Source organism: Ornithorhynchus anatinus, chromosome X1 (genome assembly GCF_004115215.2).
Source record: "Ornithorhynchus anatinus isolate Pmale09 chromosome X1, mOrnAna1.pri.v4, whole genome shotgun sequence".
Lineage (NCBI taxonomy): Eukaryota > Metazoa > Chordata > Mammalia > Monotremata > Ornithorhynchidae > Ornithorhynchus > Ornithorhynchus anatinus.
In genome coordinates this window covers 76,240,103-76,267,644 of record NC_041749.1, presented here as the reverse complement: position 1 = coordinate 76,267,644, position 27,542 = coordinate 76,240,103, and the positions used below count along the sequence as shown (strand labels likewise).

Sequence of the window (27,542 nt, the reverse complement as noted above, 5' to 3'; positions counted from 1 at the left end):
AAGACAAAGTGAATTCCATGATTAGCCTCACAAAAATATCCCTGGAAATTAACCAAAGGTTACCAGACATCGCATTTAATTAAATACAACAATTTGAAACCAGTTCAGGCAACAGTATAACAAGCACTCCCTTTACCTCCTAAAGCCATTTATGATAAAAAATCCCAAACTTGGAAAGTGCTTAATTTTTAAGTGGCAGTGCCAGATAAATCATGAGTCTTCCATTCCAGAAATCTAAATAACTAATTTTAGATATTTGAATGGTGATTCATCATCTTTTACATCCAAATTTAGTTGCTCTTTCATTCCAATACCTTGTTCCTAACATTAGCCATATTTCTCCACAACCAAGCCTATCCATCTGGGGTTGACACCTCAATTTAATTAAAAAGGAAAGGATTTGGTTTAAATAAAAATCTGCTTCAAACAGATGTACCTGAAAATATCTTTTCCACACTTACCAGTATTACAGTGAAAATGTACCTGTTCACAATAGCCTGAAAACACTGGTCATCCCAATGATGCGAATTATATTTTGAATGTTCAAATATTTACCAATTTCTTTTAAGTCTCACCCAATTTCTCTCAGAACCTTGATTTTGGCTGATTTGAAGAGTTGGTTCAAATTACTTTGAGGGAAGGGATCGTTTCTGCCTACTCTAATGTACTCTCCCAAGCACTTAGTATAGTGCTCTGCACTGACTAAGCACTTAATAAATACCAGCGATTGACTGATTCCTCCTCACAGGATTCATTCATTCATTCAACCGTAGTTACTGAGTGCTTACTGTGTGCAGAGCACCGTACTAAGCACTTGGAAAGTACAATTCAGCAATAAAAAGAGACAATCCCTGCCCACACCAGGCTTACAGTCTAGATCAGTCTACATCAAAACAAGTAAAAAGGCATCAATATAAATAGAATTATAGATGTATACACATCAAATACACATACACACATATATCATATACACATCAGGATGATGGCAGAGCCTCAGTAAGTGTGGCCCAGTGAATAGAGCCCAGGACTTGGGGTTAGAAGGACATTTGTTCTAATCCTGACTCCTCCACTTGTCTGCTGTGTGACCTTGGGCAAGTCACAACTTCTCTGTGCCTCAGTTATCTCATCTGTACAATGGGGATGAAGACTGTGAGTTCTACGTGGAACAGGGACCGTGTCCAACCTGAGTAACTTGTTCCCACCCCAGTGTTTAGTACAGTACCTGACACAAATACCATTAAAAAAAAAGCAATTGGAGAAAGGATAGGAAACTTATTCTGGAAGTACTCTGCTTGTGGAAACTGCATTTTCCCCAGTGTCCTCTGTACCTCATCTTCCTCCTAGAAAATTCCTACTTCCCAATCAACAAGGTGGGTAGAATTTTGAAATTAATGGAGTGAGGCTCTGGCCATCTTTCTGACCTGGCTGACATCACTCACTCACCTAGCTGCTCTGAAGGGCTGTCTCCAGCTCCCTTCACAAGGTGAACCATTGCCATCCTGCCCAGGCCACCAAAAGCTTATATATTTAGATAGACTTGGCTTTGTACTTATTTTTTGATGATACCTGCTAAGCATTTACTATGTTCCAAGCACTAAGTGCTGAAGTAGATACAAGATAATCAAGTTGGACACAGTCTCTGTCACAGTCTACATAAGATGGAGTAAGGTTTAATTCCCATTTTACAGATGAGGAAATTGAGGCACAGAGAAGTTAAATGACTTGCCCAAATTCACACCGCAGACAAGTGGCAGAGCTAAAATTAGAACCCAGATCCTCTGACTCCCAGGTCCATGCCCTTTCCACTAGGCCATGCTGCTTGTATTAAAGCTTGCATACTTATAAAAGTGAAGGCATAGAGAGCTGGTCTATCTTTCCCTTTTTTCAAGATTCATATTTTCATATATTTCAATATATTCATATATCTTTCAATATTCAATATTTCATATTTTAGTCCCATCTCAAAAGGCAGTTAGCATTGAAGCTCAATCAACTCTATGTTATAATCAATCCACGATATGTATTGTGCTCTTACTATGTGCAGAGCACTGTACTAAGTGCTTGGGAGAGTACAGTACAATAGAGTTGGTTGACACGATCACTACCCTCATGGAGCTTACACTATAGTACTTTAACTTACAAAAAGAATTTGTGGTACTTGATCCTAATCACCATCACCACGATCTGCAAATACCGGACTAACAAGTACTGGTGCCAGGATTCACAAAACAGCACTCAAGAGAAAAGGGATAAAATTTCAACCCCCGAACTGACAAGCTCTTGTTAATTAATGGTAGTATTCCACTGGAAGTTGATTTTCATACTGGCTAAATTTTTTCATGGTACTTATTAAGTGTTCACTATGTGCTAGGCACTTTAGTAAATGCAAGGGTAGAATCAAGTGAATCAGGTGGGTCACAGTCCATGTCCTACCCATGTAGGCTCACAGTCTTAAACCCCGGTTTACAAATGAGGTAACTGAAGCCTAGAGAAATAAAGTGACTTGCCCAAGGTCACAGCAGACAAGCGGCAGAGCCGGGATTAAGGCATAGTTCCTTTTGACTCCCAGGCCCGGGCTCTACCCGCTAGGCCATGCTGCTTCTCACTAGGTCACGCTGCTTCTCGGTATCCCCTTGCATCCTTCCACCCAGAGATAGGAGTGATATGGAGGCAAATGATCAGCCTGCTGTAGTGGTCTCCCAACAGCAATCTGCTGAATGCCTTTTTATCAAATCAATCAATGATATTTATTGAGCTCTTACTGTGTGCAAAGCACTGTATTAAGTCTTGGGAGAGTAATAATAATAATAATAATAATGATAGTATTTGTTAAGCACTTAATATGTGCCAAGCACTGTTCTAAGCGCTGAGGTAGATACAAGGTAATCAGATTAATAATGTTGGTATTTGTTAAGCGCTTACTATGTGCCGAGCACTGTTCTAAGCGCTGGGGTAGACACAGGGGAATCAGGTTGTCCCACGTGGGGCTCACAGTCTTCATCCCCATTTTACAGATGAGGGAACTGAGGCCCAGAGAAGTTAAGTGACTTGCCCACAGTCACACAGCTGACAAGTGGCAGAGCTGGGATTCGAACTCATGAGCCCTGACTCCAAAGCCCGTGCTCTTTCCACTGAGCCATGCTGCGGGCTCATAGTCTTAATCCCCATCTTACAGTTGAGGTAACTGAGGCACAAAGAAATCACATGACTTGCCCAAAGTCACACAGCTGACAAGTGGCGGAGCCGGGATTAGAACCCATGATCTCTGACTCCCAAACCCAGGCTCTTTCCACTAAACCACACTGCTTCTCACACATTAGTACACTTCTCACCTGGAGCACAATATAACAGTGTTGGTAGAGAGGTTCCCTGCCTAAAACAAGGTGGATACAAGCAAATCAGGTTGGACACAGTCCATTTCCCACAAGGGGCTCACAGTCTTAATCTCCATTTTGCAGATGAGGTAACTGAGGCATAAGGAAATTCATTTAATCAATCAATCAATCGTATTTATTGGGTGCTTACTGTGTGCAGAGCACTGTACTAAAGCGCTTGGAAAGAACAATTCAGCAATAGAGACAATCCCTGCCCACAATGGACTTACAGTCAAGAAGGGGTAAGACAATCATCGAAACAAGTAAACAGGCATCAATATAAATAGAATTATAGATATATAGATATATACATAAGTGCCGTGGGGTGGGGGTAAGAGCAAAAGGGAGTGAGTCAAGGTGATGCGGAAGGGAGGGGGAGCTGAGGAAAAGGGGGTCTTAGTCTGGGAAGGCCTCTTGAAGGAGGTGAGCCTTCAGTAGGGCTTTGAAGGGGGGAAGAGTGATTGGCAGATTTGAGGAGGGAGGGTGCTCCAGGCCAGAGGTAGGATGTGGGCCAGGGGTCAACAGTGGGACAAGCAAAACTGAGGCACTGTGAGAAGGTTAGCACCAGAGGAGCAGAGTGTGCGGGCTGAGATGTAGGACAGAAGGGAGGTGAGGTAAGAAGGGGCAAGGTGATGGAGAGCTTTGAAGCCATTAGTGAGGAAGTAAGTGACTTGCCCAAGGCCACACAGCAGACAAGTGGGGGAGCTGGGATCAGAACCCATCACCTTTTGACTTCCAGGGCCAGGCTCTATTCCACTATGCGAAGCAGCATGCTGGTGAGCTGTGTTCCAGGATCTTATTATTAGTAATCTTTTCCTGTCAAGTGAACTGGTGAAGCTTGGCTGTAGAAGTAGATCCAGTCCTATTCAATCTGCTCTTTGCAACCATTCTTAAGGACATATTGAGAGATCTGGAACCTGGACACAGAATACACTTCTGATCCGCTGGGAAACCATTCTGACTCCATAAACTTTGAGCATCAGTCATGCAGAAACTGTGCTCTTGGGGGACATGCAAATGATTAAGAACTGCTTTGTAGATTCAGCACAGTGCTATGTAGAGACAATAAAACTGAAGAAAACTGAAATTAGGTACTAGCCCACTCCCTAGGGAAGTCTACACCCAATCAAAGATTTCACTTAGCAATGCAACAACGTTGTTACAATTAGGTAGTGTTGTTTAGGTAGTACGCTACTCAACAATGTACAGATAGTCAAAAATGATCAAAAAGGCCAGCATGGCTTTCAGCAGACTGCAAGACTGTTGCAACAGGACATCGTTTCATACTAATCAGTAGGACTAAAGCGCTGTTCTGCTGCCTATTACAGTGCTTACAGTTTGTGGTTTCTAGCACTGTTGGGCTGCTTTTCACAGTTGAGGGGCCTGAGCCTACTAGAAAAAACTGCAAGCTTGCTGTGGGCAGGGAACGTGTCTACCAATTTGTTTTTTAAATGGTATTTGTTAAGCTCTATGTGCCAGGCACTGTTCTAATCATTGGGGTAGATACAAGCTAATCAGGTTGGACACAGTCGATGTCCCACATGAGGCTCACAGTCTTAATCCCCATTTTACAGATGAGGGAACTGAGGCACAGAGAAGTGAAGTGACTTGCCCAAGGTCACACAACAGACAAGTGGTCGAGTCAGGACTAGAACTCAGGTCCTTCTGACTCTCAGGCCTGTGCTTGATCCACTAGGCCACACTGCTTCTGTAAAAAACAACTCTGTTGTATTATAATCCCCCAAATGCTTAGTATAGTTCTCTCCTCACAGTACTCAATAAATGTAATTGATTGATTGGTAAGACACATCTGAAAAGATCCATCAATATTACCAGTGAACCATAATCAACGCACATACAGGTACTATGTGACCAGGCTCCAGACCCATTGCTTTCTCCCAGCCTTGGCCTCAATGGGGAACTGTTCTTATTCTGGCTGGTGAATGGGCTTTCTGCCAAGCCTTTCCCCCTCTGTTTTACTAGTCCCACGTATGCATGCTTGTCCACATCCCTGGGCCTTTGTGTGGATCTTTCATGTTCAGCTTCCTAGCCACGTGTGTGTCTGTGTATGCCTTGGTGTGCACCTCATGTCTGGTTGTCGACTCAGTGGAAGGAGCCCAGCTCTGAGAATCTTGAAACCTCTGTTCTAGTACCAGCTGGAGACAGTGGCTGGTGCTGCATAACCATTATCACTATAACCAATCTTTCTGCACAGGTTCTCAGTCTTGAAGTCTTAGGCCCGAAGCCCATCTGTTGTTTGACGGGCAACGCCTTCATCACTGAGTTACTATGATATTTCTCTAGTGCCTCCCACCCCTAAATCTAAACCTGAGGCTAAACTATTGGCTTTGGTCACCCAAACTTTTACGGCAAGGCAGGTCGCTGCAGCTCACCTGTTCCCACCCCTTGGGAAGTTGCCAAGATGAGAGCTCCAGTTTTTCAGATGTCTCCCTGCCAGTATGCCACTGCTCTCCTGACAGGCCTTGAAACCTACTTAGCAGGGGCTCCAAGACTAGCGGCTCCTCCTGCCCTTTGCCAAGCCCTGGCTCAACCTGGGCTTTGTGCCTGTCCCCTATCCCCTGGCTTTTGTCTCCCCTGCCAGACTCCAGAACAGAAGATGACATATGCTCCCTCTGGGTGCAGGGGTCAAGTTGGGTTGTGTGTTTTATTTAACCCCTCACTGTGAGTCAGGAGAAACACCTATGTCTGTGCCCGCTGAGCTGGAAATTTGGAGTCCTACTTGGTCGCTGTCCAGGCCTGGCCTAGTCCTGGCCACTGGGCCAAGGTGGAAGTGAGATGGCCCAGGCCAAGACAGAGCGAGTGTGTGTGTGTGTGTGTGTGTGACAGTGAGGGAGATTTTGCTTCTGGAAATTGCTGCGGCACATGCAAGAATGCTCCAGGGATAAAGGAAACTTGGTCATGGGATGCTTTGCACATACTGAAGCCCACCTCCAAACAAATTTCTAGCAAGTTCCTGCTTGGGAGCTTCAGGACCCTCTCCTGAAATAAGGCAGTAAGGCAGTCTGATCATGGAGAAGCAGTGTTTCCTAGTGGAAAGAGCACAGGACTGGGAATGAGAGCACCTGGGTTCTAATCCTGGATCTTCCCACTTACCTGCTGGGTGACCGTGGTCAAGTCACTTCTCTGTGCCACAGCTCCCTCATCTGCAAAATGGAATTTCAAGACCTGTTCTTCCTCCTAAGACTGTGAGCCCCATGTGAGACCTGATTCTCGTGTATCTACCCCAGAGCTTGGTAGAGTGCTTGGCACACAGTAAGCACTTAAATGCCACAATTAGTATTATTACTATTATAATGGATGGGTTCAACTTTGGAACATAATGACATGGCCCTAGAAACTCTGATTCCATGAGCTTTCCTGAGCTTTCTCAGAGTTCTAATCAATATGCTCACTCTGCTAGCAGTCAAAGGCAATAAAAAAAAACTTACTGCACACCTGTGTGCACAGCACTGCTCTAGGCACTATGTTAAGTTTGTTTTTTTCAGAACTGTTTAGAGCAATGCCAATTTAATTTTAAAAAGGACAGGTTACCATGGGGTTTAATTTCCTCAAGTGCATCTTCAGCTTCTGTTCTATAAATGTCTTTGGGGCTCGCACCAGCCTCCTCTCACATTAAGAGCAAGACAAAATTATAAATTATGTAGGATGCACAACTGCTAAAACTGTGTTTGTACATTTCATTGGGTTCTTTATTTTCTTTTCTTGTTCCTAAGAGGGAAAAGTAGGAGGTATTTAGGGAGTACTGAAGTGAGGAAGGGAGGAGAAATAGTCCTATGCCTGCAATTTAACTGGAGTCCTCATGCCACTGACTCTACCACCCCTAATTCAAAGTAACTTGTCCTCAGCCATTGAGAAACAGATTCCTGACAGGCCTCCAAGAACTAAGCCAGACCTTTTCAGCTAGCTATTTTTAAAGATTATTCAAACCCCTTCATACTAGAAGGCTTGAAAAATCACTACTTAGCCACTCATTCTGGGAGAGGAACCATTTCCCCCCAGATGAATAGTAAAGCATTCTGACTTAATTCATTTTGATTTCCTAGTGAAACATATGTGGAAATACTTATTTACCAGACTAGTTTGGAAAGGACAATTAGGAATACATACATTTCATAAATATCCTCTTTCAGTCATTCAAGTGAAAGGTTTGTTAAACCAAAACATCTCAGCTTTCATCATTTACTTTCTCCTTAAATCCACTCAAAGAGCCCATAATTGTTTATTTGTAAATCCATGTTAATACCACTTTACCTGAGAAATCCTTCATCCATCTCATTTCTAGGAAACAAATTAGGATCTGGGCTTAAGTCCCTGACTTTCCATTATTAATATCAAGATTTGATGCCATGGTGAAAGCACACCTGTCAGCCTCTATTCAGAAATTAAAATGAGTTTGATAATAGGCAGTATCAACAGTAACAAAAAAAATTAAAGATTTGCTAGGATGTAGTTTAACATGGTGTAATTTGTTTCTTACATGCTCAACCTATGTAAGGTCATTTCTAATGTGGCTTTTTGTCTTTTAAAATTTGTCAGGTATTTTAACAGCTAAAATGTCTCTGTACACAAAAAAATCCACTTCCAAATATATATTCTTCAGTGATTAAGCCAATAGAGCATCCCTGCTTTCCTGCAATAGCAACTGTTGCTACGAACATACAAGTTCACAGGCAACAAAAGAGGCCAGTTAGGGGAGGAAGGGAGGGAGAGAGGGAAGGAGGAAGGAAGGAACAGTGAAAGAGGGGAAAGGGAGGAGGAAAGGATGGAATAAAGAAGGGGGGGAGAACGAGGGGGGGGGGGGTAGCAGTGGCCATACCTTCAGCAACAACTGTTTCTGTGATTTAAGTCCAAATGAAGAGAAAAATAATACTGGAGTGTGAGGGGGTTCCACTAGATTATAAACTCATGGACAGGGATTGTGTCTACCACCTCTACTGTACTCTTTAGCATGCTGAGTATAGTGCTCTCTACACAGAAAGTCATCAGTAAATACCATTTAGTGATTGTTATGGGGAGACAGAGGAGGAGAGGTAGAGTTTAGGGTGTGAGGAGGTTTGGGTTGAGGGGAGGCAGGGGCAGGAAAGCTGCTGGGAAAATAGGTGTGGAATGGGAAGGTTATTGACTTACCAGCAGTGCTTGGACATAACATCGCTGAGATGATTCAATAAATAGTTCAGGATATATCTTTGGTTTTCATATATTATGGGGTGGTTGTAGCCTGGTATATGCCTGTGCTTACTAAATTAGAACAATGACAAAGGGGGGAAAAAACCCACCTAATTGGGAAACCCCATCTAGACAGAAAGCTAGAGAGAGAGGAAGGAATGCTTAGGACAGAGCAATTGGCTTATGTGCTCATTCCCCTTTTGGTCCTGGTGCATAACCTTAGCTATGACCAAGGTTTAGGGCAAGTCCTCTTAATGTCCAAGAGTTCATTAAGAAAAATCAGACTTTTTTTTTAACAGCGATATTTTTACCTTTCTATAAGCAATTTCAAAACACTTCTGTACTTTTCCCCCCACCCCTCCCAAGGAGAACAGACTGCAACTAGAAAAGGCTCTGTACAAACCCTGAAGACACTAATTCAATTTTGCCATGTCCACTTCAACAGCTGACTACCTCCCTCAGCTTATTTATGAATCAGAAAAAAAAGTATAAGCATGGTGAATCTGATTATTTGCATCAGAGACTAACAATGGAAATAAGGCTTTTCCACATAGATCTTGGTTGTGTGTTCAAGTAAACTGTTACTGTTCAGTTTATTCTTCTGAAGGGCCTCCACTCCTTATATGCAATGATTTCTTTCCCTCTATTTTAAATTACAAACTACTGGAGATAGAGTGTATATCAGCCTCTTATTTTACAACAGAGGTAACATCTAAGTCATTATCCAAAGCAGAGTGGATCATTTTCTTTAGTTTTTGCTCACATACCACTACCTAAAATCCTGGTCACCCTATTTATAACTAATAGAACTAATAATAATAATAATGTTGGCATTTGTTAAGTGCTTACTATGTGCAGAGCACTGTTCTAAGCGCTGGGGTAGACACAGGGGAATCAGGTTGTCCCACGTGGGGCTCACAGTCTTAATCCCCATTTTACAGATGAGGGAACTGAGGCACAGAGAAGTGAAGTGACTTGCCCACAGTCACACAGCTGACAAGCGGCAGAGCCAGGGTTTGAACCCATGACCTCTGACTCCAAAGCCCGTGCTCTTTCCACTGAGCCACGCTGCTTCTCTAGCCTTCTCCCTGACCAAAATGAAATTATCACCTTGGGAAATCACTTGAACTACCAACTTACTTTATGTCCCCAGTGGTGTTTAATATCATAGACATTACATTTATTTTCTGTATTAAATGGGTAGAATTTTGCTGTTGTTTTTGTTTAGTGAGGAGTTGGGTGGTGGTGGGCAAAAGATATCAGTCATCTTCATCCCACAGAAGATCTCTAGTGTGTCATGAAAGCTATCACATGTAAGCTAAGTAAGCTTATTAGGTCTGGGTCATTCATCTGAAGATTCTTGGAAAGGCTCAGTACATAAATGCTGCCCACAGCTTAAGGAGGAAAGGGAGAGGAAAGAGGAGGAAAATATAATGGGATCCTTCTACAAAACAGTATTAGAAGGGCAGAGCTTAGAAACTGATGTTGTCTGACAAGACTACTACTATCGTATCAATTTCCACAAGGTTAAAAAGGCTTTCCCAATTAGGTGGGTTTTTCCCCCCTTTCTCATTGTTCTAATTTAGTAAGCACAGGCATATACCAGGCTACAACCACCCCATAATATATGAAAACCAAAGATATATCCTGAACTATTTATTGAATCATCTCAGCGATGTTATGTCCAAGCACTGCTGGTAAGTCAATAACCTTCCCATTCCACACCTATTTTCCCAGCAGCTTTCCTGCCCCTGCCTCCCCTCAACCCAAACCTCCTCACACCCCAAACTCTGCCTCTCCTCCTCTGTCTCCCCATAACAATCACTAAATGGTATTTACTGATGACTTTCTGTGTAGAGAGCACTATACTCAGCATGCTAAAGAGTACAATAGAGGTGGTAGACACAATCCCTGTCCATGAGTTTATAATCTAGTGGAACCCCCTCACACTCCAGTATTATTTTTCTCTTCATTTGGACTTAAATCACAGAAACAGTTGTTGCTGAAGGTATGGCCACTGCTACCACCCCATCCTTCTCCTATCTTTGTATCGATCTCCAAACACCTATTTCTGCATTATGTAAAATGAAGGACCCCCCCTCTAGACCATAAACTATCCGTGGGCAGGGAATGTACCTACCAACTCTGTTACAATGTACACTCCCAATCACTTAGTACAGTGCTCTGCAGACAATAAACGCTTAATACCATTGATTGAAGATTCAACAAATATTTTTGATAATGCTGGGTTATGTGTTATACTAACAGCCCCCTTCTCAAAAGGTCAACATCTAACAACTGCCTTCTGCTGTTATTCGATATTATTGGAAATTTTGCTTCACTGTGTCCTTTAATCATTTCCTCTGAACATCATGTTTTTGATTACCCCAGTTCAACTCACTGTAGAGTGGGTGTTTGGTTCTCCTGTTTTCATTCCTCCTTCTCACTCGTACTTCCCAACAAAGAGGTGATGCAGTGACTATTGCTTCAGTGCCAGTGTACTCACTGTAGGTTCCACAATTGACTGGTAAATTTACCCTTGAGAAGCGAGTTTCGTACGACATTCGGACAAGCTAGGGAAAGGGGCTGTAGTGGTGGTGGTGGTTGCCAAGCTAAGCTAAAAAGGAAAAAAGTATATAGTAAAAAATGCTTCAGCGGGTGAGTGGGAAAATCTGCAGAGACTAGGTGAGTGGCGAGACTATATCCTGACAGCAAAGTGCAAGGAGTAGAGGGACTATCTTGTCTCTACCTCCTGATCCTTTGTGGCTCCAAGGGACAGGGCGAGTTAGCTACAGCCACCCTTCCTGCTCCAAAACCTGTGGGGGTGAAGTTAATGGCATCACCCCACAAGGCTAAGTCCAAGGGGCCATCAACCTCAACGGTCCACTGGAAAGAACATTGCCCTGAGAATCGGGAGACCTGGGCTCTAGTCTTGGTTCTTCCTGTTGGGGCTATATCATTGGTGGTAAAAGCTGCTGACCAAACAACTATCTAGGAAGCTTCATGAAGTGGACAGATCCTTCTGAGATCCTGACAGATACCTGGCAAACATGGATGATGAAGACCACAGCGACTATCAAGGCCATTGCCTTCGGGATCATGGTAACAAGGCACAGCATTAGCATTATGCTGTGATCACTTTGGTTGCAAATGGGTCCTGCAAACAAACCTGTGCACTAGAAGCAGTAGCAGCGTGGCTTAGTGGAAGGAGCACGGGCTTGGGAGTCAGAGGGTGTGGGTTCTAATCCTGACTCTGCCACTTGTCTGCTGTGTGACCTTGGGCAAGCCACTAAACTTCTCTTTGCCTCAGATACCTCATCTGTAAAATGAGGATTAAGACTGTGAGTCCCATGTGGGACAATTTGATTACCTTGTATCTACCCCAGCACTTAGAACAGTGCTTGGCACATAGTAAACCCTTAAATACCATCATCATCAGGTATGGAGCCCCCACTTGGTGCAGTGCACTGTACTAAGTGCTTGGGAGGTACAGGATAATGAAATGACCCGCTCCCTTCCAACAAGGAGCTTTCACTCTCAATGGGGGACACCTTCATAAAAATATTTACACTCCTGTCCAAATACACTGTGAACTTCTCCATGTGCTACACCCCTGCCTGCCTACTCACTCGTTGCACTCCATGCCCCAGTGGGAAAATGACTGGCAAGGACCAGAGAGTGTGACTAGTGCTGTATACATCATAAGCACAAGTTTCAGGAGGCAGCTCTCCTTCCTTTCTTCTTGGAAATGGTGATTATGGGACTATCTCTACAACTCTGAGGCATTTCTTCAATGTCCCAAAGCTCAGGGAAGAGCCATTGCCTCCTAATTATAGGCTGACTCCTGAAAATCTAGTGGCTTCTCACTATTTTCTATTGCTGGTAAAAAAAAAAAGCCTTGCCAGAGTCCTCCTCCACTAACTACAGAAGGGCAACCCTCACCATTTGTTCAGAGAATCACAGCGTGGCTGCAAACTACAGAGGACATGATATTTTGCAGGTTGTCAGATGCAGGAGAAATGCTTATAGATCTCAATCGGTATGCCAGATCTGAGGGCTTACCCCTGTTCCAAGTCAAGATTGTTCCAAGAGAAAGGTGACAATTACCTTCTCTCTCCCTATAGTGGAAGTTAAATAGAAGTGTTTATTTCTTATTTGGGTAAAATTCATTGCTATACCAGCTTTAAGGAAAAAAAAAACTTGTGAAAATACAGTAAACTGAAACTGGTTTAAAAACCTGTAGAGTCTTTTCAATTGGTTCTCCTAAATCATTTAGAGTAACTACAAAGGACTTCTCAGTAGAGAAGCCTAAATATAGCAGTCAAGCAGATAAAACACATGAATAATGCTAATTAAAGTGGAATATTACTTTGTTTCCATGCCAGTCAGTAGCCCCAATTAAGGACTGATTACCTCTCATTATATTGTTAGATGAGCTTTGTTGCTGCCCAATACTAGAAGTCCCAGTTACCTGTCCTTATTTCAAGTCTCAGAGACCCTCTACTGAACCACCTGCAGTCTCCTTCCCAAATGATTCCAGCTACGAGTTTAGACAAGCTCATTTTGTTTTTGGACTGACTGCTGTTCTTCTCGAGAACATTTTTTTTTCCAGTGCAAGGGAAAATATTCTCAAGGCCCAGGAGTGCTATGTTGTTACCACCCTGTCACACAAATGCCAAGCTCCTTTCCCAGGTACTTAAGAAAAGCCCCTTCAAAAAGGCAGGTCGTGGTTAAGAATTTATACAGCTTCTGCCCTCAAGGACTTACAATATAATAGAGGGGGAGAAAAGATACATACATAAAATGTTAATATGTTCACATAAACTATCAATCAATCACATTTATTGAGCACTTACTGTATGCAGGGCACTGTATTAAGTACTTAGGAGAGTATGACACAAAAACATAACAGGCATACTCCCTAATTGCTGGAACTAATTTAAGAGGAAGGAATAGATCACAGATTGGAGAATGGGTAGGATTGAGAGGGGAAATTATACCTGATAAAAGGGGTCTTGAGCTATGAAAATAAGAGAAGAGGATATGGCAGATAGGAGCAGTGAAGCTGCTCTATGCACAAAAGACATCTTGAGCACTGGAACCCAGACAGGAGAATGGAGTGCAAATGAATACAAAAAAGTATTGAAGCTTAGCTGGAATGAAGACTGGGGCATTAGAAAATATGAATTTATATTCAAGGTAAGGTGAATTGCTATTTAAACTTTCCTATTTCTATCCAAGAGGTAGTTCTGCTTTTGTGCCATTTTTTTGAAGACATGGATAACCAACATTGATCCTAGATACAGACTCCTACCAGGGAACTCAAGATGAAGCAGAGGCAGCAGGTATATGCAACTCATTTGAGAAGACTGGACAGGAATGATATGATTCTATTTTTTATCTTGATGGTATTGATGCCTGACTACTTGTTTTGTTTCGTTGTCTGTCTCCCCCGTTTAAACTGTGAGTCCGTTGTTGGGCAGGGATTGTCTCTATTGCCAAATTGTACATTCCAAGTGCTTAGTACAGTGCTCTGCACATAGTAAGTGCTCAATGAATACGACTGAATGAATGAATGAGGGATATGGGGCAATAGCTGGATGATGTAGGGTTTGTTTTTTTTTTGTTTGTTTTTTTTTGGAATATAGGAGAGGTGGGTGAGTTTGAAAGAAGACAGGTAGGAGCCATCAGAGAGTGGTTGAAAATGGTGGTCAGAAAAAAGAAGAATAGGCACAGGTATTTCTGGAAGGTGAGAAGGGCTAATAATAATAATGGCATTTAAGTGCTTACTATGTGCCAAGCATTGTTCTTAGCGCTGGGGTATATACAAGGTAATCAGATTGTCCCACGTAGGGTTCACAGATATGTCCATTATAAAGAAGAATTAACTGAGGCATAGATAAGTGAAGTGTCTTGCCCAAGGTCACACAGCAGACAAGTGGTGGAGTCAGAATTAGCACCCATGTCCTCTGACTCCCAAGCCCATGCTCTTTCCACTAAGCCATGCTGGATAGCAGTGAGCAGCAGGACTGGAGACATTTCAGAAGGAAGCTAAAAGAGTTAAAGGTCTGGAACAGTTGGTGGAGGCAATCCCCCTCTAGATTGTATGCTCACTATGGGCAGGGAATGTGCCTGTTATATTGTACTCTCCCAAGTGCTCAGTACAGTGCTCTGCACAGAGTAAGCACTCAATAAATAGGACCGAGTGACTGAGTCTGAGGGAAAAGAAGTAGTGTTGTGAAAGGAAGAGAGAGCAGAATTATAGCAGGTAAAGATGATTTTAAAGTGAGGAAATCTATTGAGCACTTACTGTATGCAGAGAACTGTACTAAGCACTTGGGGGATTACAATACAGAGTTGGCAAAGTTAGCCTGGTGACTGAAATTCCACCAGCAGCACTCTATAACACAAGCCCAGGAACTACACCATAGAGGTGATCCAGATCTGTGGAAGGAAGGAGTTAAATGGACTGAGGGACAGGAATGTGAATTATTGAGAAAACAAACCTAACGCTACCTTGTAGTACGTGGACCTGAACGCCATGGTATTGGGCACTAAAGAGATTAATGACAATTGACTAAATGGTTGGACCGTTCTCTATAAGATGTGCAATCATTCTGAGACTATCAGGACTGATTTCAGAGTTTAACATTCTAAACTCATTCTCTCAGGGAACTCAATTTTTCATCCACCACTTCTATGTAGATGATTCCCAAGCCTATATCTCCAACCCTGACCGCTCTCCTACTTGACAATCTTGTATTTCTTCTGGCAGCTTGGACATCTTCACCTAGAGGGCCTGCTGTTACCTTAAACTCAATGTGACCAAAAACAAACTCATCTTTATCCTAAACCTTCTTCTCAACCTAACTTTCTCATCACTGTGGACAGTACTACCTACTCCCTTTCTTATCCTGGAAGCCTGCAACCTCGGTGCCAGCTTTGGAGCTCTTGAGTTTGTCATTGTCCTTGCTTTCCATGTTGCTCTGTCTTTATGCATCTGATCTTTCCTTGTGTGCCCACTGCCAACCTCCCAGTCCCATGCTTGTAACTCTTACTGTATATTTGCCGATGTGTTAGTTTGGCTCCCTCATGTGATCGAGAGTGCCTTGAAGGCAGGGAACTTCTCTCTTTTAGCGGTTACATGTTGCCAAGTGCCTAATGCAAGTCCTCTGGACACAGCTGATGCTCAATAAATACTTTTGTTGATCAATTAATCAATCAGTGGTATTTATTGAGCTCTTACTGTGTGCCGAATACTACCTTAGGAGGCACACTCACATTTGGGTGAGGTACTCAGAACACTTGGGAGAGAATAATATAACAGAATTGGTAGATATGTCCCCTGTCCACAACAAGTTTACAGTCTAGAGGCACAGACAGGCATTAAAAAATTTATGATATGTAATTTATAGGTATATACAAAAGTGCTATGGGGGTGAGGGTGGGGCAAATACCAAATGCCCAGAAGTCACAGATCCAAGTGCATAAAAGACACAAAAGGGAGAGAGAGCCGGGGAAAAGAGGGCATAATCAGAGCAGGCCTCTTGAAAGAGAGGTGACCTTAATACTGTTTTACAAGTGGGTAAATTAAAATTGGTTTGTTCCAATGAGTTTGTTGTGAATTAATTTCAACTATTATTGTTCCACACCCTTTTCATGTTTCTGATACAGCAGAAAATGCTGGCAAAGCAAGTTAAACAAAAAAAGTCAAGGTTCTTTTCATCTACCACACAGTGTTTGTTACATAACTGCAATGAAGTGATTTGGGGGATTACATAATGTTGCCCTGGCTCAACATTCTGACAATTCTTTATTCTGTACTTCGCAAACACCTAGTACAGTGCCCTGCACCATATGGGCACTTAACTAATCAATCAATGGTAATCATTGAGCACTTGGGAGAGTGCATTACAACAGAGTTGGTGCACACATTCCCTGCCCACAACAAGCTCACAGTCTGGAGGGGGATACAAATATTACTACTAACTAGAATGCCTTTAATCCCTGAACAATTTGGGGAAAATTTGCCTTCTGATGTCTTGATTGTGAATTACAATTCGTTCTTCTGTAACTAGGGGGTTGTGTTCCTGCAGAAGCTCACATTTCAAAAAACTCCTGCCTTGATTGACATTGCGCACTTGCAAAACCCTTCCTTCTGACAGATGTGCACCGTCATGGGATCAATGTTCCCTAATTCCTCAATAGCATTCTGTACAAGATGTGTAATAAAAACATGCATTATAGGAAGAATTGAGTAAATTTGGTTAGTGTGGCAGTCAGATTTAAAGTATGTAGCCCCAGGCATACAAAAAAGCAAAAGAAAGGTGCCTGAGTCAGATCCATGTTTTGATAGTGTTCTCAACCCAGGAGACCTATCTCCTCTCCTTCACTCCCATTCTCAACTCCCCACAGACACACTGGGAAATATGAATTATTGACACATAGCTCTGACAATTAATTTCAATCCTTCAAAATCTAAATTTAGTTATTATCCACAGCATACTGGAAAAACACAGGGACCTATAAACTGTTAACTAATTTGTAATTTCTTTGGGCAAGGAACACACCAAAGTAAAAGCTGAAAGCAGACATTAAGTTTATTAAATTTAAAAACAGAAAGTGAGATCATATTTTGTCTTTCAAATGGAATGTAAAGAGTGGAATCTTTCAATGTTTTAACTGGGATTAACAACCTAAGTAGTAAAGTCAACATTCATTATTTGCTCTGGTTATATTTGTAAACCAAATCAAATATAATCTGAAAGTACTTTGGAAATAAAAATGCTATATAAAAAAACCTCAAGGTATAAAAATGTAAAGACATTGAAGAGGCATCAATTCCATATACACAAAAAGCTTTTAAACTCAAATTATGGGAAATATTCAACTCAGCCACTTCCTATAACTACAAGTCAAAAGCACTTCCAAGTCAACTGTGTACGAGAAAACACACCCACATTAACAAGAGTACTGAGGGCAGGGAAAAGGGACCGTGTCTACCAACTCTCCCAAGCACTTAATACAGTGCTCTGTGCCAGGTAAGCACTCAAATACCATTGATTGACTGGCTTCTTATGTGCAACACACGGTGCTAAACACCGTGGTGGTTACAAGTTAATCAGGTGTAGCCTCTGTTCAACATAGGGTTTGAGACGTATACCCAAGAAAGCTGGCAGATAACTGTGAAATGCTTCAATGAGTTAGCTAGCACAGCTGACTAGGGACTGACAGCATGTATTTTAAAGACATTATGATAGTGCAAACAGTGTGATAGAGCAGGGAGACAACAGCAGCATGAAGATCAGTCTGGCATGTGGCAGTTGGGAAATGGGTTGCTGAGGCAAATAGAAAACAGTGTCAAGGGACAACCCACACTGTCTATCGGATTGTCAGTCAAACATGGGTCTTCTCGTTAACGCCCACAGCCATCAATAGGTAGCTATCCATAATTTCTAATCCGAAGTATAGCTCTTTGCTCTCTCCAAATATTAAAAGAGAGCAAAGAGCTGCACTTTGTAGAAGACTGTATGTACTGACTGTTCCAAATTTAAAAGGAAAAAAAAAACCACTATAAGAGGGGACACTGCCAAGGTGATCCAAGGACGCAACTCCTGTTTTCAAGTGCATATATTCCTGTACTTGGAAAAAACCCAGAACACAGCTTTTACCATTAAGCAGGCCAAAGTTTCTTGCCAAGAAAGCTAAAATTGCTTTATCTTTCATGACGACTGTAATGTACTTTAGAATTAAAATATTGAGCACAAATTTCCCACTGCCAAAATTACTCCCTGGGAGAAGCATCAACTCTGAAAGAGTGCATTGTTGCCTGCCACAAGCATACACTGAAGTAATGTCCTAATGCCTTAAAAGAGTTCATGCCCCTCCAGAAGTGCCTTACTACCAGGCAGTAACTGTAAGAACTAAATAAAATAAAGATGAAGTTTATAATATGGAGATCGTGCCAGCTACAGTTGAGCTTCCCCAGATTATCATCATCCCAAATTAAGTTTGCCCATGAACCCACTTTAAATGACCACTGATGGTAATACATTGAATTCCCACAAAAAAGATTTTACAAAATGGCTTTCTTACCTTTTTTTTTTTTTTGCAATTTACAGGGCTATTTTGGCAGCACCATTTTCTAGCTACACATTCTGTGACTTTCAATTCATATTCTCAGCTCTACATGTGCCCTTTCTTTTGGTATTTTTTTTTAAATCACTCCACTGTGCAGATCAGCAGTGCACAAGAAAAACCAAAATAAGCAAACCTAAACAACCATGTTAGGGAGAGTAGATGTAATAAGGCAAGGGGGTTCACAACACTATTTACATCAGCACCTTCTCCCACTTCCTCCCCTTCACAATCCTGCCTGAAGACGAGGCTTAGGCATCCAATTTTCTAGTCCAAAAATTCAAAAGAAATAATTGCACCATCAAGAATATTAACGGGGCTTATATAATGACAATAAAGGGGAAGTACTTAAAAGGAGTGGCAGAATGAGATTTCACCATTAACTATCCTACTTACTGTATTGATTTCTCTCAATGTACCCTTTTGCACTATGTAATATTCTCCCCTTCTCCCTTCCTAGAAAAGTGTAAAGAGAGATTTTATTATATTTACCTAATAATCAAACCCATTCCTGGAATTGGGGTATCTTAAGGAGACTACTGGTAATGTGAGGGGAATGCAGGATTAAAGAATACTAAATTCTCTCAGTTAATAAGTATATGACAAGCACTCAATTGCTTTGCAAGTTTAGTCACTATAAAGGGTCATAGAATAAATAGGAAAAAAATCAATTAGCACATGCAGAATTTTAAATTTGTTTCCATCAGAGAATATCGTTATCTAAAATTATTTTTTTCATTTCCACATTAAGCATACCACCCAAGACAGGGAGAAAATGTATTCATTCAGAACCCCCTCCCCATGCCCCTATTCACAAGGGGCTGAAATGGGGAAACAGTCAAAAAATATTTTACTGATAGGAAGAAGTGCCAAAATGGTAGAGGGTATAAATTCATACCTACAAAAGTGCAATGAGAAGTTGTGGGTGCAAAAGTGTTGAGATAATAGTTGAGAGGATGTTATTCTGAGAAAAGAAAAAGCAAATCAATCAAGGAAGGTGGAGGTAGAGAGTGCAGTGATCGTCAGTTTAGAAGGGAGAGGGAGTTGTCAGGTAGGAGGAAGTCATGACCCAGGGGTGAGAAGTGGGAGAGTTGAGAATGAGGCACAGCGAGATGGGCTGGGTTGTAGTAGAAGAGAGTGGATAGGTAACGTAGAGTGAATTGAATGTGTGCCTTAAAGTCAATGGTCAGAAGTTTGTCTGATGTGGAGAGGAACAAGTAACCATTGGAGACTTTTGGGGAATGGAGAGATTTGTGAAGAATGTTTTGGAAAGATAATTCAAATAATGGAGTGAAGTACTGACTGGAGAGGGTGAAGGCAAGGAGATCAGTGGGGAGGCTGGTAACAGTAGTCAAGGCAGGATAGCGGGGTGGTGACTGGTCAAAGAGAGAGGAAGGGGCAGATCTGAGAAATGATATGGAGGAAAAAGCAACAGGACTTAGCAAGAGACTGAACATGAAAGATAAAAAAGCAAGGTTATAGCTTTGGAAACAGAGAAAATGGTGGTGGTGTTACCTGTGATAGGAGAGGATTTGGGAGGGAGGATGAAAGTTCCGCAGCTTTATCACTCTTCATTTAGCACTTTGGTGAAAGCCCTCTAGAATTTTAATGCTATTTTGTACAAAGTTCCCTTCAAGCATGCAAACTTCATCTTGGCTTAAGCATCTCCCTCTTTTCCCTATTTCTTTTCCCACCCCTTCTACCTTTAAACTACTTTGACTTGAATTCAAGAAATTAAAAGTCAATTTTCTTAGACTGTAAAATCCTTGAGGGGCAGAGATCGTGTGTTTAGTCTCAGCTGTGCTCTCCCAAGATCTTAGTATTGCTCTTTGCACACAGTAGGTTTTCAATAAATATTACTGTTTAACAGCTATTTGTTTTTTATTTACAATATAAAATGGTTGCTCTTTATTGTGCTCACCAAGTGTCTGATAAAAAGATGTTAAAGATAATATTTGGAAAATTAAATATTTACCAAGACCAAAAATTTATCATTCACCATCTTTTATTACTGGTACATATGCTATTTTTAATCACTTAACATTTATAGGGTTTTGGTCATTTTTTTGATTTTCAAAATACATTTTAAATTCATTTGTCAAAATTTCCTATGGAAAATTTTACTCTGTAGCACTCTTTTCATGAAACCTATTTAGAGCACTATACAGAGACTCCCTCTATCCTGAATGCATGCTCAACACTGTTACACAGTTGCTATCAATTTTATCAAGTAATCTGTTCAGGAATACATTGTCCTCTTCATTCCATCTTCATGTTTGCTTAACCTTCAATTATTTGTTACATAGAGAGTTAGTTCAGCCATGGAAAGTATAGAAAATAGAATTTTCACTGATAGGGAGGTAGTGAGGAGCGTACAATACAATGGAATTGGTAGACATGTTTCCTGCCTACAAAGAAAACCCCAAGGTAACATGAGGGAACACCTCCTCTTAGCAAGTGAGGAGTTGGTAGAGGGGGAATTTTCAGTCAGGATAGGGAGCAGCAGAAAGGAGTCGTCAAGGGACATTGGGTTCTAATCCCAGCTCTGCCACCTGCTTGCTGTGTGACTTTGGACAAGTTGCTTAACTTCTCTGGGCCTCCATTTCCTCATCTCTAAAATGGGTATTAAATTCCTGTTCTCCTTTCCACTTAGACTGTGAGCCCTATGTGGGACAGGGACTGGGTCTAACTGATTAGTTTGTATGAATTCCACGGTTAGAAAAGTGCTTAACAAATACCACAATCGCTATAATTATGAGCAATGAAGAGGAGGCAGCGTGCATGCTCGAACAAAGCCCAATGATGACAGGTGTTTCTTCCACTGAGGTTCATCAATTCAGTTACCCCAGAAATCACCAAATCCCTAAAGACTGTGAGACCTACTGCAGCTAAATAATTCCAATCCTATGACGGGCACTCCTGTCCTCAGATGACACCAATTCAGTTATGGGAGCCTTAATGATGGTGGACCAAAGGGAGTGCAGCACAGGTATGAAGGAGCAGGAGTACAAGTTGCTGTTCCTGTGAACACTCCCTTAGCATGGTGACTGTTTTCATGCAGCTACAAAGTGAAAGATTAGCAGTTTTTTTAAAAAAATAAAAATCAATCCATGGCATTTGAACACAGTGTGTACAGAGCATTGCTCTAAGCACTTGGGAAAGTATAATACAGTGGAGTTGGTAGACATGTTTCCTGCCTACTAAGAAAACACCAAGATAACATGAGGGAGCATGGGAACCATGTTGCAGCTTCCAAAGTGGCCCATTTGAAGAAGACAGAAGGGATCACTGAAATCACAAAACCTTGTTTTACCGATCCTTTTCATCTGATCTAGTAAATCTACAGACATCAGAAGTGGCTGAGTTTCACTCTTCTCCCTGCTGTCTACTCATTTACATAGCTGTTTGTGTTTTGGAAGATGATGCTTCCAACTGTAAGATCCTATCCCTGAAGCAAGATAAATGTTCACCAGGCAGAGCCTTCTGGTGAGCTAGGCAATGATTAGGGCATCTTTTCTAACCCTGCCTCATTTGGGGAGAGAAATGCATCCTTAAATAGGGCTGCTCAAATAAATGCTCAGGGTGTTACTAAGCAAAACTGCTGCCACACCAGTTATCAAATGACCAAGAAACTGAACCACCTTCTTGCACAGGACTTTTATGTAGAAGGGTACGGGGTAACCCACCCCAAATAGGGCATGAATGGAGTTGTTTTTTCACTACAGGTGAGCCATCCACAATCTCTCGCCCAATGCTCGTGATCAGCAGCAGTCACTGTGAAACAGCTGATCAGCATTTGGGGTGCAGTCTGTGACCATAGGATAGAATATCTCTTTGCACCCTATGCAATAACAGGCACTGTAATGACCTTGTCTGCTTTTTAAAGCAGTTGAGTGTGGAACTCACATCCGCTAGGTGAAACCTTGGAACCTCTACCTATTGATTCTACCATTTAGCAACTTACCTGAAAGCCCCGGCAGTACGGAAAGGTGGAGGGCCTGTTAAAATCACAGGCAGATACGGATGGTGGAAGAGTTGCAGGCATAAAGGGAAAGGAGAAAGGGGCTGCAACATGGAAATTTAGAGATCTTCGACAACATCTTTTGAAGATTCTCACACAAAATCTCACATGGAAATACACAGGTCACCTTTACAATATCGCCAAGATCCGCCCTTTCCTCTCCACCCAAACGGCTACCTTACTGCTACAGGCTCTTGTTATATCCCGGCTAGATTACTGTGTCAGCCTTCTCTCTGATCTCCCTTCCTCCTCTCTCATCCCGCTCCAGTCTATTCTTCACTCCGCTGCCCGGCTCATCTTCCTGCAGAAACGATCTGGGCATGTCACTCCCCTTCTTAAACACCTCCAGTGGTTGCCTATCAACTTCCGCTCCAAACAAAAACTTCTCACTCTAGGCTTCAAGGCTCTCCATCACCTTGCCCCTTCCTACCTCTCCTCCCTTCTCTCTTTCTACCGCCCACCCCGCACGCTCCGCTCCTCTGCCGCCCACCTCCTCACCGTCCCTCGGTCTCGCCTATCCCGCCGTCGACCCCTGGGCCACGTCCTCCCGCGGTCCTGGAACGCCCTCCCTCCTCACCTCCGCCAAACTGATTCTCTTCCCCTCTTCAAAACCCTACTTAAAACTCACCTCCTCCAAGAGGCCTTCCCAGACTGAGCTCCCCTTCTCCCTCTACCACCCCCCCTTCACCTCTCCGCAGCTTAACCCTCTTTTCCCCCCATTTCCCTCTGCTCCTCCCCCTCTCCCTTCCCATCCCCTCAGCACTGTACTCGTCTGCTCAACTGTATATATTTTCATCACCCTATTTATTTTGTTAATGAAATGTACATCGCCTCGATTCTATTTAGTTGCCATAGTCTTTACGAGATGTTCTTCCCCTTGACTCTATTTATTGCCATTGTTCTCGTCTGTCCGTCTCGCCCGATTAGACTGTAAGCCCGTCAAAGGGCAGGGACTGTCTCTATCTGTTGCCGACTTGTTCATTCCAAGCGCTTAGTACAGTGCTCTGCACATAGTAAGCGCTCAATAAATACTATTGAATGAATATTAAAGGTAACAGGAATGAAAAGAAGGCCTGGATGATCAGAGATTGGTTATACATTTTTAAAAATTATTTAATGGCATGTAACAGGGACTGCCTTGTCTGATACAAGGAAATTCATTCAATCGTATTTACTGAGCACTAACTATGTGCAGAGCACTGTACTAACTGCTTGGTATGTACAAGTTGGAGCAGTTGGAGAAGCAGCGTGGCTCAGTGGAAAGAGCACGGGCTTTGGAGTCAGGGCTCATGAGTTCGAATCCCAGCTCTGCCACTTGTCGGCTGTGTGACTGTGCTTAAGTTAACAGACTTAACTTCTCTGTGCCTCAGTTCCCTCATCTGTAAAATGGGGATGAAAACTGTGAGCCCCACGTGGGACAACCTGATTCCCCTATGTCTACCCCAGCGCTTAGAACAGTGCTCGGCACATAGTAAGCGCTTAACAAATACCAACATTATTATTATTATTATTACAATCTCAACAGCAAAGCCCCTTCTCACATGGGAACAGTGCATCGGCTCCTTTCTATCCTCAGGAAAATGGCAGCCAGTCCCATCAAACAGACTTTAAGTTGCCATGGGTTAATACAGCCTGTGATTCTAAACACTACTTCACTCAACAGGCCCCAGTAGAGAAGAAGACATTAAAGGTGGCAGGAGGATGGAGGGGGTTCCAGGTTTGGAAAGTGTAAGGGATAAACCTGAGAGTATGTGGACTCAATTCTGCCATAACATGTTTTCCCAAAGGGAAAGTTCATCCTACTACATGAGCCCATTTGCCTACAGTGTCCATGTAATGGAAGAAATGGTCTGTGCGCTTGTCCACGGCATTGGGGCAAGTTTTCCTCACCATGGGGTTTTTGGAAGAATATAACCCCCATGTCACAGAAAAACTGGGACTACTTAAACAGATTGAGGAGTGAGTGGAAGAGCTGGTAATAGGGGTACCAGAAGGGTGGAGTTGTACCAAAGGATAATAAGGAGGGCGTGGGACACACAGGTGTATGTGTAGGAGCTGCTACCAGTCCTGTTCCAACATAAGCTTCCTTCTTGGTAATCTGTAAATTTATTCATATGTATTTATTGGGGGAAGTTAGGAGCTGAAAACATTGACATCATTTATCAAGGAAAAGCATCATTTGGAGAAACAGCATGGCACAGTAGCTAAAACATGGGGGATGGAGCATGGGACTAGGAGACAGAAGGTCATGGGTTCTAATACCAGCTCTGACACTTATCTGCTATGTGACCTTGGGCAAATCACTTCACTTCTCTGTGCTTCAGTTACCTCATCTGTAAAGTGGGGATTGAGACTGTGAGATCCATACGGGACAGAGACTGTGTCCAACCTGATTTACTGTATTCAGCCCAGCGGTAAGTACAGTGCCTGGCACACAGTAAGTGCTTAATACCATAATTATTATTATTATCCTATGCATATCCAGTCAAGAAGTCAGAGGAGAGGAGAAAGCAAGATTTCAAGTGGAACTCTACTGAATCTTTGGAAAAGCTATACTTGAAGAAAATTGAATAAAATGCATGCATTATAAAGATCTGTCAAGGTTAAGGTTGAAAGGTTAAGAAAATCTGATCCACTAATATGTGAGAAAGGCTGTATTTCCAACACAGAAACATAAAAGCAAGGTTGATATTTATGAAGCTAATCAGACTTCATTGACTAAAACATCTAATAATTAACTTTCAAATGAAAAAAATTTCGCCTTTAAAATTTGAGTACAGTCTTCCAAGAACACCCACCCAACAAGCCTAAATTACATCCAATCCATGTATAGAAGGAATAAAAAAAAGTATTTGATCTACTTTGGTTTCTCTCACCTATCTGACCTTCATTTGCAAAACACTGAAGATCAGGTAGGTAATTTTGGATTGTAGAAATGTTTTGAAATTCAGTTTCAAATTTTAGTTAAAATGAGAGGTGATGATACCTGCAGCAACTGCCTTCTCATCAAGCAGCTGGAAGGCACTTTGAGAGATCATCCAGTCCATCTCTCTCTGTCTAAAACTGTTTGGATGTAGGCCTACCCAAAGTGTTATCTGCCCTATTCTTCAACATCTCTAAAGTTTCACAAGCCTGACAGTATGTAAGTTCTCCCTGATACTTAGCCTAAATGCCACTGCTGCAATAAAAGCCAAATGCCCTTGCCTCCGTTCTATAAATTCATCCATCCACTTGAGTTGAATGGTAGACTATTATGTAAAAAGGCATACAATTACCAGGTTATCAGAAATTACTACCAGTAAACAGGTCCAAACTCTTCTAAAAAACCTCTCTAATTTCTGCCTGAATTCTCCTAAACCTGACTTCTCACTCACTTTCCTGCCCAAACACTGACAATGGTCACTCAGCTGCTTGTCACTTGTGCCTCTCCTCCACACTGCTGCAGCCTTCCTGACTCTTTTTTTTTTTTAACCTTGCCCACCTCCCAGGTTGCTGGCTCTGCAGCATACCTAAACTCAACATTAGACAGCAGCTAAGGTGGTATGGATGGTGCTGTTGTTTCTCTCCATGACACATACATATAATTTCATTGAGCCATGCTTAAAAAGCCAAAAATTTAGTCAGAAAGAGGGAGGGATCATTGGGAGAACTTTTTATTCCCAGAGAGAGGGAAAGTGGGGGAAGGGGGTGGTAAGAGGGTGACAGAGAGAGAGGAAGAGAAGGAGAATAACCACAAAGTCAACATCCATCATAAGGCAGAATATCCCTAACATCCAGGGCCAATTCAGGAATGTACCTAGATAAAATGGTGATTGGTGCAGTACATATGAATCATATTTTTAATGCCAAAAGCATAGTCTGCAGTGCTCTTAAAGGCTAGGGAGTCACTCAATCTGGGGCTCCACGGACTATGCCTTTCCCGAGTATTGCATCAGAACCAGTATGCAACTTTCCATCGTGCCCGTGTCTCTTTGGGTCCACGGTCTGATTAAACAGTGGCTTACAGAAATCCTAAATGTAATTAGACCTTATAAAAGTCCAGATTGATAGACTGTAGCAGCTCCCTCCTATCAGGGACCCATAAAATATGGATTAAGACAATAGACCCTATTTCAAAAGCAGCCACTGAAGTATATCATGTTGCAGTTCTTATAATCCTGTAGCATACTGAACAGGCTCAGCCAATGTGTGGCAAACTTATGAAAAATTCATGGCTAGGATGGGTACTGCTAAAAAATTCACATCTTGCATGCTTTTGTTTCAAGACTCCTAACCCCCGACCCCATTCCAAATTTATAAACCAGTGACCTCTCTACAGCCAAGTACTTCGCTGTCTGAGTTTTGAATATTTCAAAGTGGGGTTGGGTAGGGGGAAGGAAAGGAAAAGGGGAGGGGGCGGAGATTAAGCTCATTCAGACTCCAGCTTTTATTTCCTGTCACACCAAGAAGCAGCAGGGATCAGAATCTACATTTGGTGCCTGGATTCCAAATTCCAACCTTGAGTTTTTAATTCTGAGTCCTGGCATTCATTATGGAATCAACTAAACCTTTCAAAGCAGTCTCAAAGCCCCAATTATAGGAAGTAGTTACTTAGGCCAAAGAGCACCTGCGTCCTCTAGACTGTAAACTCTTTGTGGGGAGGGAATGTGTCCGTTATATTGGTATATTGTACTCTTCCAAGCACTTAGCACAGTGCTCTGCACACAGTAAGCACTCAATAAATACAATTGATTAATCGATCTCTCCCTCTAAAATGTTCAGGTTGCTAATTTACAACAGCCTAGAAATTTCTAATTGGCTCTGGGGTGGTACCTTACTTCAAG

At 42.2% G+C, this 27,542-nt stretch overlaps 1 protein-coding gene across 6 annotated transcripts in view; it reads right to left on the bottom strand.

The window, feature by feature from the left end:
• WNK2 (WNK lysine deficient protein kinase 2) overlaps positions 1-27,542 on the bottom strand; it is a 150,515-nt gene that overhangs the window by 120,693 nt on the left and 2,280 nt on the right. The gene's annotated exons all lie outside the window — the stretch shown is intronic.